Raw genomic sequence first — 16,996 nt, 5'->3', positions numbered from 1 at the left:
TTGTCAGGCGGACAGTAACGCGCGCACAAAAGTTATAATGAAACGCTATTTATTTAAATGTATAGGTGCCACGGTGCCACCAGCGAGCCCCCTCGGCTTTCCTCCACCATCGCGGTTCACAAACCCGCCTCTTTGTGTACGTGCACGAGCACCAACACCGTCTCGGTCACCAAGCGAGCCGTTCTTATTCCGTATTCTTTTATCCCGCTATCACATTTACGGTGCCATTCTTCCCGCGGCAATTGTCTTCTTAAGGCGATATAAGAAGCGGCGCGTGCGCTGACCGAGGCGCGTTTTCCACCTCGTTGATTAAAAATCGTGAATCGATGTCTAGAGAACCGAGACAACCTTGTTCGGCTTTTAACCGCTCCTATATGTTCGATTTTTTAGACTTGCAGTTAATTGTTTATTCGACGATTGCAACGTGAAAGTCATGGCCGAAGACACATGTACGCCAGCGTTCAAAAGTATACGGACACTTGATCACTTTTGATAGAATATAATTCAATTATAAAATTACAAATAGGAGTACCGATAATAATTTTATCCTCTGAATATAATTATCCTCAGAACTGTCTTAAAGCACTGTAGCATGGTCTATTTTACGATTATTCGTTATCCTGCTGCTAAAGTACGCAGGATGTTGATAGACGTTGTACTTTTAATTATCGTTAGTTTCCCATTAATTCACGTATTTCTCTGACATTCACGTACTGTTATTACAAACCGAGCAAGGTGTTCACATACTCATGTGCTGATATTTTGAGACCAGAGAAGCACTGCTTGAGAAAGCAGTACCGATAACAATTGCCTTTATTGATGATCCAATGAAGAAGGTAACTCGATATCTCGTTGGGGGACGCCTATTTCATTGAAGCAAATAGAATGATGATTTTATGATGGTCGAGGCTACGTGCGTTACCATCTCCTCGATTCATAGAATCGTGGAAGATTTTTCGGAACGGCTCCATAGAACTAGGATTCGGATAATTTGTCTAATTGCTCTGGATTACCGACGGCTAAATGAAGATCCAAGCACAATGGCAGAATTAACTGAGACAGAGGAATGCAAAGTTACGTTTAAGTGGGAACAACTGTAACAATTAGATGCATATCCGGAGATCTTTGGGAGTGAATGCAATTAGATACCGCTGGACAAACGGGCGTATTATAAATTGCATCTCATTCGGAGAAGAAGACAACGGTTCAGGCTTAATAATCGTTTCCTGCGGTTCGCCGACGCCTGCGCAGAAATAATCACTAATTCGTGCCATAATGAAATAATGGTTTGCCATTTGAACGGCGCGTCTGTGCTCAAGTGCGAATCAATCGTTCGTCAGATTTTCTTCCCGGTTTGTTACTCGACGATTTTGCCGAACAGAATACTTGAAATTACAATGTAACTCTATGCTAAATTTTATCGTTTGTGTTACACAGGGTATAAAGGGTATTCGTTTAATCGGAGTCGTTTTTCTTACGAGCTGTTCAATTTGCCTACATTGAGGATTTTCCTCGCCGAAATCTCCACTACAAATGGATTACCGCGACTTAATTCTTGATAGTGGCAGACTGATGGAACACGTTGCGTCTACTTATATAAGATCCTATTTAAGAGACAATTCATGAATTTTCCGTATTTTTTCCACGAAGAAGGTTCTTTCATCGCGCGTGCAATTTATCGCGGAGCTTCGGAGCTTCTCGAAATTACGTCCACGGAATTTCGCGACAATGGCCATGGAAGTCTCATCACATTCTAGCTGTCGACTGCGATGCATATGAGCTAACGTGCATGCCCGGCTGTTCCTCGTTTCTTTCTTCCCTCGTAATAGAAAGGGAGCGCGTCTCTTTCTTCCTCTTGGCTCCTTTTCGATTTGAGAAAAAGAGTCGTACGACACCTGCGATCTGGCCTATCTTTCACGAATATGCTTCGCGGCGGAGGAAGAAAGGGACAGTTCCTTTCAAACGTGTCGAATGAATCGACAATGATGATATCGAGGGATTGGGTGTAACAATGCCCCGCGCCGTATGGTTCGAGTTCATTTTAGGGTGAAGGAAGGTAGGACCCTTGGTCTCGAAAGGTCGAACCTCGAGCACGTGTTAAATATTCGAGGGGATTTTCGTTTCTCGCGAATCTATCGCTCTTCGATTCTATGAAAAGTGACGAAGCAGCCGAACTTAATCGTTGGATGCTTTAGTCATTTGGAAAAACATCTAGGGTGGAGTAGAAATTTTATATGCATTGGTAATGGTTACTGGTATCCAAAAAATTTTTCAATAACACGTGCGTTACCAATATTAGTTATGTGAAACGAAAAAGTATTCTCGTCGCTGATAATGATTATTCGTAACCAAAGAACCTTCTCATTATCAATAATGGTTATTCATAACCGAAGCAAATAATCATCATTAATAATTGTTGTCGATAAGCAAAGAAATTTTGATCGTTTAAACACTCAAGAATTAATATTTTCTAATCATTTAATGTTTAGAAAAATCACTTGAAGACTTGATAATCAATGTCATTTCAATAAAAATGATCTATTTTTCAATGAATTTATCATAAAAATTGACAAAGTAACAATTATTTTTAATCTGTCGTTTATTTTTCTTGTTGCCTGCAGAAATGACGATATCCGAAATTTTTTAATAAAGAACTCATCTATTCATGGTGATATATTAATTCTACGACGAAAACTTTATTTATACTTTGTTATATTAATCATTCCTCCTTCTTTTTATGAGTAACGAAAGCAAATAATATTGTAAGGAGGTAAAAGCTTCAATTAATTATAACCATTTCTTTTCATAAGAGAATTGCTTCGAAACATCAAACATATTATATAAAATCGACTTACATTTAGATTATTTACGGAGTGTTGTATCGAATATTATTTATTCTCTGGATATGTACCTGTGCCTCATCTCTATCGCGGTAACGTGTCGAGCGAAGTGGTGGGGACGCGAGGTAGTGGGGAGATACGGTGGCACGCAGCGATCAGTTCCATGCTGCGCGCGACACGGTAAACGTTGTGATAACGTCCGTTCTCGTTCTCCATTCGAAAATAGTGTGCTTCCGCGTTTTTTTCGGCCGTGAAAGTGACATCTATCTACGTAGCATCTCGTTTCGTTTCCCTGTTCGATTTTTACAAAGCACGTATTTGTACGCGTCGGAGGTGTCGGAGTGATCAGTGTCTTTTCTCGTGGAGTGACATGTTAGTGACGAATATCGCGTTGACAGTGTACCAAACGTCGTTTAACAAAAGAGTCATCCTCCTGAAAGGAACATTTCGTACAAAATAGCTGAATTATGGAGTAAAAACATTTGCTCTTCTCATATATCGGAGTTCATCAATTCGCGGGTGTCTACCTAACCTCATCTTGACCAGCGTAGTACAAACATTTCTCGAAGATGATTCGTTATTGCAAAAAGAGCAGCCAATCGGAGCTCGCGGATTCCGTGAACCAGGAATATTCTTCTTCTTCCTGCGTAACTTTTTGGCGGGACAACATGTGGACGAATGTTGCGCGACGTACTACGTATTATGCAGTGTGCCGTGTTTTGAGATGCGAGAACGAGAAGAGAAACGGTGTTTGTTATGTGTCTCGAGGTCGATGACGCGCATAATTAGATTCCAGCTTTCGTATTTACTATATCTCAATAAGTCGTAGAACGCGCGATGTTGTCTTTGCCGTGGACAGTGGCCGAACCGAGGCGATTTCAGCGGAAATCGCGTTTCTCGGAATCGCGTGTGACTGACGCTATGACACGAGGACAATGCTCGGAATTTCGGTTTTGAATTTTGCCTTGACGTGACACGCGTCGACGAGGCTCGATGTAGTGCGCGGATTGCTATGACATTTGGCTTTGACTGAGTGGCTGTTAGAGTGCCGTATCTCTATCATCCCCGGGGGATCTGATTTATGTTGCACGTGTACCAAATTTCCTGCGACATCGTTGATCGGTGAGTACAGCTTTTTAAATACTGCTTTTTAACGCTTGGTTCACCGCTCGTTCACCAATCGACGCCATTGCATCTCATTTACGGTCTCACCTGTAGTTTGCGGAATCGCAAGTCTCGCGAAACGATTACGCACTTTTGTTAGATTAACTCCGATTAGATAATTCTATTCAGGTCGTAACAGATGTTTACATAGATACGTTTTTTTGTTTGGTTTCTGGTTTTATCACGTATAGCGGACTATATATTTCCTTGAAACTCAAGGCAATAGCTAGTCGGTTTTATATAATATAAATGTGAAATATAATATATTTTAGAAATATAAGCGTAAATTCTCCGACCAGTAGGTAATAAAATTTTTATTTTGGCATATTATTTGTATACGATTATCGATGGTTATCTAAATATTCTTCTAAATTTTTACCTCATTTTATTTCTTAAACTTAAAGAAAAAAAAGAGGTAAACGAGTGATAATTAACAAGTGAAATATTGTTTCTTATTACTTGGCGTTTTAAAATAATTTAAAGTAATAAGAAGTTTTTGAAATTTGAATAAAATTAAAGTTATAGGGTCAGGTCATGTATGTTATACATAGTACAGCTACATAAAGCATTGTTTCACGATTATATTTATTATACCATTTATGTATTAATTAACTACATTGAATTCTATATTATTTACTACTTTCATATTGCTACAAAACTTTAATACTATGAAAATAGAATGTAGAAGCTGATAAGAAAAAACGTTTCTTTCATGGAGGAATAAGCATATTAAAAGGAGAGTTTGCTTCTGACAAAATATTCGTAACTTTTTTAAAATAATTAGTACGCCAATGAGTTAATCTCTAAGCAATCACAGGAAAAGATCTTCTTACTGAACCAAAAACACAGCGTTCAAGATTCAGCTCGTAAGTAACTTCCGGGGTCCAACTCCTTAAAAAGGGAAAGAAAGAAAGGTTCGTGGTAAAAAGAAAGAAAAATATCTATATAGAGTCCTATTCCTGGGAAACGAGGAAACGATCAGCGATGCATAAGCGGCTGCCGATACAATCGTGCGCCGCTAGAGAGAAATTGAAATTCTTATCCGAGGCGTGCGCGGCTGAAAGGCTCTCGCGAATCGTATAAAGGCCTCATCAGAACGATCGCTCGAATATCCTCGTTCGAGTTCCGTTGAGGCAAAACGTGAAGGGGAGGGGGAGTTGCCGGTGAGGGCCAAAAATGGGGGAATAAAAATGGGGGGTAGGGGGTTGACGGAAGAAGAGAGGAGGCGCTGGTGGAAGTGACGTTGGATATAGCTGCGGGTTAGGCACACTGGTAAAGGTGGTGGTTGGTCGGGGGTGGCGAGCATAGAGGGTGGGCAACATAAAAGGCCAGCAACCCCTATTCCATGCAGGCTTCAATTGTTTCGGTTAGGCAGCGTTCATTTGTTTTTCTTTGCGTGCGCTTTTGCACGCTCCTCTGCCCTTCTACTCTCTTCTTGTTGTTCCTCTTCCTTCCCCTTTGCACCCTCTATCGTGTCATCCATTCGTTTCTTCCTCTTCTTCTTCTTCTGCTTCTTCTGCTTCCTGCCCTTACTTTTCTATTTTTTTACTTGCTTGGCCTCTTCTGGTCTTGTGTCTTTGAGTTTCTCTCGCTTTTCACCACGTTTCTTTCATCGTTTCTCTTCTTGACTCTCTCCACCCCAACTTTTATTCACAGGACGCACGTCAAATGTAGATCGCCTTTTCCCCGTCAGTTCTCGTTCATCTCTCTCACCCCTTGTCGCGCGAGGTGTATTAAAATCGACCATTGTTATCGTAGGCAGAGGGGGGTGGCTCGCTAGCGGTTTCGGGGTGGGAACGAGGTGCTCCGTCAGCGGTCTTCAACGCGACCGCAAGGATCGTGCGCCCTGAAAGCTTTTGAAATAACACACCTTCCGTGAATCCCCTAGTCTGCGACTTGCACCACCGAATACAGCACGCGAGATCTGCAGCCACCTGTGAACGTGTGGCTATTTGGTCCTGAAGACACACGTGGCTCGGTATATACGCTGTATACTAACTTTAGTTTCACTGCTTTTCAAACTTCGAACTTCTTAACGCGACTTCATCGACGATAATTTCTCCTTATTCAATTATTTTTTTTTTTTTAATTACTTTAATTTCAAATTGAATTTCTTAATTCAAGATTTTAATCGCATATCAGGATGAGAAATTAGAGAACCATTTAGTTCTTGTTAGCAGACTTTGTTCTAATTGAATGCAGTTATTAATAGGAGATATTAGTTTTATGGAACGAAGGAGGCGTGGAAAATTTAACGTTCGATCGAATCGATGGAGGAGCTGCTCGTTTCATAGATTGGAATAGCGCTCGAAGGGAAGGCAGATGTTACCGAAATAATTATAATTTACACCTGCCCGTAATAAACGAAAATCCACTGCGGCTAGTCGAATCTCTAAACCGATATCGCAGCGTGGGATAGCCGGTGAATTAGGCGGTGTCATCTGCAGGCGTGAAATTTCGGGTGGGTTTAACCGTAACGCCAACAGCTGACAGGATCGACGCGATAGCCTATATAATAACCCTATTGGTGAACTACCCCGGTGACGGATCGCCGATCAATTAATCAATAAAATTCGGCTGCACTTCCCATCGGTAAAACGATAGATGTCCGCGCGTTTTCTATTCATTGTCGACCAGATCCAAATAGAAGATCTCCGCGGGATCATATAGAAATTAGATATAGCTAAATATAGGCTGCGTATAAACATATATTTTGCATTTCAATGTTCTCCGTTGATCATTATCGGAGCTGAACGAGAGATCGTGTATTTTGTTTTATCTTCGTCTCTTTTCGAATACGTACGTACAGTTCACGAAAGTATTCGAACACTCGTAGATATTTGCGAATATGCATTGTATTGTGCGTGTATACGCGTACATAATTATGATAATCGTGTCTCGTTACAGTGCTAATAATATTAAAAAATATTTTAAATAACGCATATAATGCTATAAACATAAAAGCTTTGTGCGATAAGCGTAAACATTTTCACGATCCACTGCACATATAAAAATTTCTCCGCATTGCGATGGAATGGCAGGATTCGTGTCTCTCGGTGGCGGTGATAGTTTGCTTTCCCTGACGTTGGTCTAATCGTCGCATCCTCGTGGCGACGTGCTCCAATAACGGCTATTTCGCTTAATCGTCGTGTCCGTGTAATTGGCATTTCAGCATAAAGCAGCGCCGGTGTCGTCACGTCGTCGTCCCGTTTGACGCGCGGATTTTATTCAAGAACGAACGACTGGTAACGAGTCATTAGCTGCGATTCAGGATTCTTGCCGCTGGAACAAACTCCTTTTCCTTCACCCCGTGTTGCTCCTATCGATTCTAGGCCGCTTGGATCCTCGCATATACGTTCACGCATACACAGGATCAGTGTGTCCCTCGCGGCGTGGCGCGGTGGCATACGCGAATAAATCGTGGCTTCGTTACACGCGACTCGAAGGCGGCAAACAAATAGGGTTAATTCCACGTGCGCCTGCTAGCCTGAATACGTCGTTTCCGAATGGAGGTAATTCCGGTGACAATGTGGCCTTTGATTTCATAGAACCGCACGGTTGAATGACTACCTCCACCCACCGCCTCCTCCGCCAGACACCCCCGCCGTCCTCTGGGTCCCTTCAACTCCGCGAAAACCCTCTTCCATCCTGGCTGCAGCGAATATACATATAATAAAGTAAAGTCAGCCACCGCCAGCTCCGGCCAACCCGGCAGAAAGGACTTTATTCAGTAACTAGCGATTCATGCGAAATCGTGAATCCGTTTCTGCCCGGCTTCGCTTCCACCTGCCCCTTCCTTCTCCTGCTTCCTTTTCCGCACCCTTTCACGCAGTTCGTTTCTCTCGCTCACCTTGTGCACCCGCGTTCGACGTGTTCCTCCGAGTTGTCATCGTCGTTTCGCGTCGCGCTGCGAACGCTCGACTTCCATGATTTCTACAGAAACACGTAATGACCTATCGATTTAGAGTTGAATAGAGAATCGTTCGCAGGGATTCGGGAAAATCGATACGTCCCTTTTGCTTTGTGGGTAGGATCTTCGCGACTATTTCATCGAAACCTTGGCGGGACTTCCCTGGAATCCCTTGGAAATTTGGAATTTATCGGAAGTTGATAGGAAAATCGATGAAGCTGCGGCGGAATCTCTTAGTGAAGATATTAATTTTATCGAAACCTTTCGATTCGTTCTGGAGTCTCTTGGAAATTGTTAGGAAATCTGGAAGCGAAACAGTTGCGAGCTGAAACAAATCGGTGTGTAGGACAAACGAGCGAATGCTCTTTTCCTAATGCAGGGAAAAGTGTATCACAGCGGGTAGCAAATCTACGTATTATACAGACCAATGGGAGAGCTACGCGTTACATATCCCATTCCCATTGACGCCACTCTAAAAGCAAGATGGAAGAATCGTGTCCTTGTTTTTCATAAATTTAATTCAATCGCGAAGTGATCATAGATATCATCTATCTATCTTGGATTTCATAAAAGAATCGTAGTATTGCTTCGTGTAACTCGTAGGAATTTGAAGGAAAATGAAGAAACTAGGGCCACAATCGGAGTCCATTAGTGACTCTCGTGCTCCGACGAAAGTTTCTGGACACTGGACAGAAAGCGTCGTAGCGTTATCTTCTTCGACTCTGAGGAAAGTAAGTCCGGTTTGATTTTCCGAGCTAGAATTAAAACACTGTTCACCGTTTGGAATCTTATTCGTAGAAAAATTATTTGTAGAAGAAGGAGACGATAAGTCACGTTTTCCATTCTTTTAAAGGGACAGTTTTGAAATTCAACGTGTTGTCGATAAATCTCGTATCACCAAAATCGTTCTCTTATCATCGAATAAAATTATTTGAAGCTAGAGACATGTATTTTGCCAGCCTCTGCATAATTTTAAAAATATTGCTTGTTTTAACGATTATATCTTTGGCTTGTACAAACCTTCGTTAGTTTATCTATACCTAAGTTGATTCTTTATACTAGAAAATGTAACTAAATCTCAAAGTTATAAAATTCTTCAAATTAATTTTATCTTCCATGATGGTTGATTTTAAGGAAGGTTTCCGATAGTCTGCAGCCCTTTGATCTTGGTTACGTTTTATTTGGCTACGTTTCGTTGCGTAAGGCCCTCTCGAGGAAAGTTTCAACGGGCCCTGTCACGTTCGCATCTCGCGTAGATATCTAGAAGATAAAGAGAAGCAGAGGGTGACGATGTTGGTCGCGAGGGGTGGGCGACAGGGTGGTTGCTTTGCTAGAACGAGAAGAACGCGAAGTCGGTAGGGGGAGAAGAGTTTTCGCCGCATTCGGTACTCCTCCGGCTTGGAAATATTTCCGAGGATTCAGCGAGTTTATTAAGGCTATTCAGAGCGCGTCTGCCTCTGAGACAGCATTGTGGATACAATTTAGTCTTATTCATCCCTTCGCGGATGTCTAAATATTTTCAACCCCCATCCCACCCCCTCTCGTCTTTCTTTCCCTGCCTCGTTCTTTGTGGGTCGCCTTCTGCTTCTCGTTCTCTTTCTACGACTTCTATGGGACTTACCCTGGCTGGCGCCACGCACCCTTGTACCATTGGCGGCACATTTGAGTCACTTCAACCTGCAGCCGAGGGACAAGAATCAGTCGAGGCGTCCAGCATCGATTCGTGTGCAATGTCCGTGACACGTGAACTTAAATCTTCTTTCGACGTTTTCATATAAAGAATTTCACATTTTCAAATTTATATTTCAAATTCATATTCATGTTAACATAATGAACCTTTGCTCCATAGCATTCTATCTAAAATCCAATCAATTTCTCTTGGTGAAAAGATGAATATTTGAATCGTTTTTGTAATTACTCATAATACAACGCATATAAATGCATGTAAAAATGATTCTTCGTTATGCCCCCACAAGAATACGCAGATATTTTTCAATATGCTGTAATAATAAATTAAACGAATCAAGTAATTGTTGCGTATTTGATAACGATGCAAACAATCAGGGACAATTTGTCTGACATAGTACGCGTGTGTATAACGTTTCTACTTAGCACAGTGTAGTGTCTGCACGTGATCCTAATTTGTTGGTCAATTACTCAAGTACGTCGATTAAGAGTCAGATGTAGTTCGCCGTAGAAACATCGAAATTGATATATAGGATGTTTATGAGGGAAGGAGGGTGTATTTATCGAGAGTGGTAGTAGGATGATAAAAAAGAAATCGGTGGCAGACGACTACGCTTCGATCTCGGACAGTCGAAAGGTTTCTCCGTCTTTCTCGACTATTCTGAAGCGTTCAACCAGAGTCGATGCTTTTCGTTCCCTCTCTGTTCACCGGCTGAAATTAATTTTCCAGCCCTCCTTGTTCCACTCCCTTCATTTCCTGGCCTCTTTCTTCTCTCTGTTGGTCTCACTTGAAGCACGGTCGCGATGAATCCTTCGACATCAAACGATTCTTTCTCGAGGCGCGGCTCTCGGCGGCCATTGTCGCGGTGGATAACGCGTTATGTAAAGCGGGTTCTCCTGCCAGTGCGCGCCTCTCGCCTCCTCTTCCTCCTCCCTTTCGTTCCTGGACGGTTTCGCACAGTCCCGGACAATCAAAGGAATCCTATCTTCGTCCAACAATACCACGGCCTCTGCCTGGCCGATAGCTTTGTAAATCCGCCTCGTAACAGCGACCACGACGATCACCACGCCGACGTCGGCGTCGCTCGAATTTTGCGTAAACGCTGCTTTCTGACCTCCTGAACCCGCCAACTTTCATTTGTCCTAACGATCGTACTGTCGTTTCATCGCTCACGCTTTACTAGTCGGAGAATTTTTCGCAGCGAGTTTTCGGAATGCGAATGATAAATGTTCAGTCTCTCTGATTTAACATTGGCGCATTGTATCGATGATATACGTTGAACTATCGGAGACCACGGCAATTTACGGCCAAATTATTTAGTTTCAAAATGTTTAATTTAATTTTATTATATATACTAATACGTATCATGGGAATGGAAAATTCAAAATGAAATGAAATACCATAATTTTGACAATTTGATCGAAATTATTACAGTTATGTATAAAGTCAGTGATACTATTCGACAGTTAGAACTGAAAGTACTAAAAAAGTTTCTATGCTAAGTGTTTAAATACTGTCACGAACCAGTATACGTTTGATTATTGCAATTTGCGAGATTAGAGTGGAGGATTCATCACGCGTGATGCTCGATACACGAGACCACAAAGTTCTCGAGGCGAGCGCGCGAAGAAAGCTCCGTCGATGATCAAGAAAGTCGAAATATTAGAAAAATGAAGGCGTAGATGGACTTTTCCTCCCCTGTCCTCTATCATCCCCCTCTTGCCGACCGAGGGAAGGACTCTGAGGATTCCGCCACTCTTTGAGTCACTCTCGCTTCTCGCATTGTTTACAGAGTGATGAGTCTTCACACTGGCGCGAGTGCGCCTCTTTCTTTCCTCCTTTCTCTCGATCCGTCTCCCTCGGTCCCATTTCATTCCATTCTTCCGCGTTCCCGCCATTGTTCCGCCGTTCCTTTTATACGGAATAAAGTATCAAGCGGCCCAGCACAATGTACCCCTGTCTTTCTGGGTTCCCTTTATCTCTTTCTCTCCTCTGCTCGCCGCCATCCCCTTCCCTGCCCACCCCTTTCGCGAAATCTTTGTGCTATCGTCGTTCCTCCCGCCGCGCGCAAGATCGCTTTGAACGTCGCCGATCGTTTCTCGTTCATCAAACGGCGGGGCCTGGAAAGAATGCTCCTGTTGGTTGAAACACGTTGAGCAAACCGAACATTCGTCCCGTGGTTTCGTCACTATATTATTCCACATTCGATGAATGTCTGAGTTATTATATCTGCTTCTTCCAGAGAAGGCTAGATGATACTTATATATATGGTAATTTCCGTTGCTCGTACAGTGCAACTGAAGGGGTTGATGCTTCGATTAATCATGGGGGATTATAAAGGACACATTGCAGGTTTCAAGATATAATTATATTATCGTAATACCTATAATAGCTACATAAAGTATTTCCATATAGCCTTTTATCGTTGGTTCTTCTATGAGTTTCATTTTCATAGAGTGGATAATCCAATAGCTCTCGTTATTTTAGATATTTTCGATGTTTTTGGTCCATCGCTAAACTTTCTTCTTTATTCGTTAATATCGATCATTTCTATATGAAGTAGATATATATCTGTCCGTAATGCTGCAAAAAATTGTTATACATCTCAGCATGTACTCTTTGAGTTTACCTTAGAAACTCAAAGTGCGAAACAAGAGACGGCATTACTCATGGAACGACGTGACATTTAATTATCTGAAGGAAAAAAAGAGATACGAAATTCTTGTACAATTCTTCCCGTTGTCTACGATTGAAACGCGTGTTTCCAAAAGCAGCTCGAATCGACCAAAAGGTATTTAAATCGACGTCTTCATAACGCGAAACGTCTCGAAATCTCGTTCACGTCGAAAGAACTCGCCTCCCTCGACCCTCTCTATCCCACTTGTGCAGTCTGGCTTTCTCAACCTTTGCGAGATCCTGCTGGAATCGCGGCCGCGCACAAGGAAGAGGATCCTCCTTCCGTTCTTTCGATTCGCTCGTGTATCAGCTCCGTTGGGTGCACCATGCTATTTGCTAATAAGAGTCTTTTCAACCTGCACCTGGTCTTTGCAAAAGGCGGCGTTGCCGTCGGTGATGCCGTACAATTCGTGCAATTTAATGCGACTCGAATGCCGGTATTAATTAACAGTCGGCTCCCATTCACGCCCTCAAGACGCGCCGGTTTATTCTTATCTCGTCGATAGGCTGCTTCTTGCGATCTGAAAGTACGGGATTTCTTTTCATCCTGCAGCTGTTATTCGCGAACCATCGCTGAAGATCTTTCTTGTATTAAAATTCACGCAACCATATATTCGAAATACTTGTTTCTTTCACTGTTTTACGTGAATCGTACCTTATTCCTTTGATAGTTAGTTAGTTGAAGAACAGTTCGATCTTTATATCGCGCGAGACGAAGTTCACTCGTGAAACGATCGATGTGTAATTGCGTTTATTACTCTGTTCAGTAACAACCAACTATCGAAATGTTTATTTCTTTAGCTATTTAATCTGTTCAGCAGGTCACTTGTTAATTAAAAATTTCTGTAGTTACGATGTTGTAAATTAGCAAAAGCAAATCGATTTTAGTTAGATGGCTTTGATGTAGATGGGATATGATATAATTTATTTTTAACAAATGATGCGTAGAAAGACAAAGGACCCTTAAAAAAGAAATGATTACGTCTGAGAGATTGACAATGCGTATGGCGAGATAACTCGTCTCTCTCGATTAATCGTCTCTTAGTCAGATAAAGAAGATTCAATGGAAAAGTTCGATTTTTATATCGAGATGGAATTCACACGTGGAACGGTCGATGTGTAATTGCATTTATCGTTTCGCTTAATAACCTCGTTAACCGACGCCCTATCGCGTAACAAAGGAAAGGGGAGTGGAATCGCGTTTCGAAGTGATCCCTAGGGATAACTTGACCGAATCCACGGTCACGCAGGGGTGCCCCGAAAGACGACAGGGGCCGTGCACGCGACCAATGAAAGTCAAACTTGATCGATGTAACAGAGACAGGAAAGGTAACGTCGGAAAGCTGATTTGTCCTCTTGGAAACCTAGCTCTATTGTGTAGGAAATAAATTTCTTTGACGATTCGATCGAATTCTGTCGATACATCCTTTTGCTATTACTATCTGCTGCTTCCTTCTCTAAGAGCTTTTGTACGTTGATTTCCGCGCAACCTTTGCTCCCATAGGCGCCACTCTATTTTTTGCGTAAACCTCGGCGACGATTGTTTAGCCGATCTCTCTGGCCCGGGACCGGGTCGTTAATTGTATCCAACGCGTACAATCTTGGAAGCTAGTGCCAATTGAACCTCACTCGAGCGTAAGTGGGTGATCGAGCTGCGAATAACGAAACGAAGAATCGCGGAAAGGGAGAGGGCAGAGGGGGATGCGAGAGAAAGATGGGTGTGGAGCCGCGAAGAAAGGGGGAGGGAGAAAGAGGAACTCTGAAGAGACGACGCACACGACGCCGGGGCGCCCGTGCCGGTACATTCACGTACACGACGCTGCGTGACGTCACCGCATTGTTAGACGAGCAAGCATTGTAGTCACTATTGTGAGTCTCCGCCATTATTCTAAGACAATCGTCCGACACAATGAGACGGACGGGAGGATGAGTGGGGCGGCCGATTCTCTCTCTTTCTTTCTCTGTCTACAGCCACGGTCTAACCCGTATCACCTCTCTTTTTCTTTCCCTTATCCATCTTGCTGCGTGAAGGTACTTTCCACTCGCCCGGCACTTCGTATTCTTTTGGCTGGTCCTCGCGAAGCGGGCGATCTTCTCCCCCGCAACCCCTCTGCTGATAGTTGCATTTTTGATTTGCGAAGAGAATTGAACGATCTCTGCTGCGGTGGTCAACCTCGTTTCTGCATTCGAGCTGCAACCAAGGATTTTTCATTGGAGACCAAGCATAACAGATTCTTCCACGACGAGGAATCTTTAGAGCAAGGAACTGGTTTCCAATACGTACTTTTCTTAATTCACTGGCCACGAGCTTCGAATGGTGAGAATGAGAAAGGAAAATCGAGGAAGAAGGGTATGGTCGAGACGTCAATGGAGAACGACGCATTGAATTCCTGTTACTCCGGGGGAACGATGATTACGGCATTAACAACGGCCGCAAAAATACAATGCGGAAGAACTCGAGCGAGTCTGGCAGAGTGGTCGTCTAATCGAGTCAGCGCAATTAAACAAAGTCGTCCCGTGAGGTCGCGACATTCGCGGATAGCTTTTCCCTCCGCTGTTACCCCGCGCGCAGCTCGATTCACCGGGTCTCTCCCTCGTTCTTTGCGGCTCGTCGTGGAAGTGCAGGGGATGAAAGGAGAACAAGAGAAGTACAGACAATAGATTCGGCTCGCCGGTGTGTTGGTGGCGCTGCATTGTCGCCCGGCATTGTTGCGGCCCGGTTATTGTGTCGCTGTTTTGTGACCGATCGCAAGGTGGCGTGCCTCGTGTGCACGAACCCAACCACCTCGGCCACGATCGTTAGGCACGTTCGCGATTATTCGGAGAAACGATCGTTCGACGATAAACCGGCCTCGAAAGTCGCCTCCCCCGGAAGGTCGTCGCGGAGCGAACGAGCGGCACAAAAGTTTGCGGATCGAGCTTTTTCTCCTATTGACGGCCCTCGCGGAATAAATGAAAGAGTGGAACGTCGTCGAGAGACGAGGGGGGTCCGCGGTGCTCCTCTCGGTTCGTTTCGCATCGCTTCGAGGAACAGTCGTTTCGATGATGTATTCTTTCCTATCGCGAGCATGATTTTCTTTCGTCGTTTCTTTCTCGGTTTCTCCGGTTCCTTGGTATAGTTAGAATCCGCGAGTATGGAAAAGGTCTGGAAGAAGAAAGAGAGCCCGGTCTCGTTAGGTCGCGCTGCAAATTAACTATCAAACCGTGTAAGGTTCGTGAAAGAGGAAGAAGAAGAAGACTGAGACGCGATGCTCTGACGGGAAAAAATCGCGGTATAGCGATGAGTTAGAGCTGTGGATAGAGATAGGAAAAAGAGGGGCGACACTGTGTGGTTGTCCTAAGGCTGTAAACTAAGGCGACCGCGTCGCGCATCCTTAGAGTGGCTGCACTTTGAGTGCGCAGCTCGGTGGTGTGCCGTAGGTGCTGCAGGCGGCGTAGAGAAGGCCATTGTAAGGCCCGTGCACGGTATTCACGGGAATGAATGCGCCCTCTGGAGCGACACAGTCTCAGATGTAAGACACAAGAAGCATAAAAGAGTTGCCATTATGCGAAGCTTAAATAACAGGCGCGCGCTCGCGAACTCTCTCGCGCACACCGACGCTCGCTTAAACACGAACTCGCGGGCTATCTGTGTAAGCTGCCACACAAAGAGGCAGTTGCATTCTACGGCCGGGGTATTTCTATGGACTGTTTGTGGCGCTCCTGCCTTGTACGGCCACTTCTGTCCTCGGTGCCTCGGTCTTTCCCTCTTCACAACTTCTCTCTTTCGTCTCGTCGCGATTCTTCTCTTTTTCTTCGTCGTCGTTCTTCTTCTCTTTCTCGTCCGTTTCTTTTCTTCTCCGCTTTTTCTTTTCTCTTCTTCCGTGCCTTCTGGCCCTTTCCTTCGGACTTTCTTCCTCTTTTCTATCGCGGATCGCGTCGCCTCTTTCTTTTCCTTCTTCTGTCAGAGCCGTCGAGTTCACTTGCTTCCTTAGTTCCGAAGAACGACACCGTCGCGCGATCTCGTAGACGTTGTCGCGACGCATTTTTCAGCGAGCGAAAAGACGACGAGAGTTCACTTTCTTGTTCTCCATCTAGCCGTGCCACCTCCCCGTACCTTGGCAGCTGTGTTAAATGCTAATTATCGGAGAGCGTCGCCAGGAGGGACAGTGCTTCTCCGAGAAAAACAAGTTACGTTATGACCTGACGATGAAAGTGGAATTTTCATGAAACGACGATTAACTTGGAAACATCTTCGTACGTACAAGACACTGGTAAATCGTACCAAACTTACGAACAAACTGTGAAAACGTTGTTCGTTAAAACGTTGGAAGTTAAAGGACGATTTTATACGTCGATTACGATAGATCGGACACGGCAGGGATACGGGCGCAAACTGATTCAGGGCAAGTAGAAACAACAGGTGCACGCCAGACGAGCGGGCTGCTAACGCCGAGGTTTCGATCGTTCAACCCCTTGACTCACAACCCCTCCAGAACTCGCGGTTATGTCAGGCGTTGGCCTCTGGCATTGCGGTAGGTTCCACGCGTTACCCTCGTCCCTGATCTCCGTTCTGATCCCTCTGGTTTATTCCGCATAGCGGTTACTCGGTGGTGTTTCGTCCCTCCGTTTGATAATCCAATCGCTTTGCTTTAACCGATTGTCAAACTTTATTAACTCTTTCTACAGAAAATATAGTATTTTGAGAAGCAGATTGAAGAAAATTAAATTATTTTTTAT

At 43.9% G+C, this 16,996-nt stretch overlaps 1 long non-coding RNA gene across 1 annotated transcript in view; it reads left to right on the top strand.

Moving 5' to 3' along the window:
• The first annotated feature begins 3,910 nt into the window (after nucleotides 1-3,910).
• LOC117154892 (uncharacterized) overlaps nucleotides 3,911-16,996 on the top strand; it is a 143,085-nt gene continuing 129,999 nt past the window's right edge. Inside the window, exon 1 of the long non-coding RNA XR_013059520.1 lies at nucleotides 3,911-3,962. This is a non-coding gene — a long non-coding RNA (uncharacterized LOC117154892). The remainder of the gene's footprint in view (nucleotides 3,963-16,996) is intronic.

This window comes from Bombus vancouverensis, chromosome 11, assembly GCF_051014615.1.
Source record: "Bombus vancouverensis nearcticus chromosome 11, iyBomVanc1_principal, whole genome shotgun sequence".
NCBI classification, from domain to species: Eukaryota; Metazoa; Arthropoda; class Insecta; order Hymenoptera; family Apidae; genus Bombus; species Bombus vancouverensis.
This window is presented reverse-complemented; position numbering and strand designations above follow the sequence as displayed.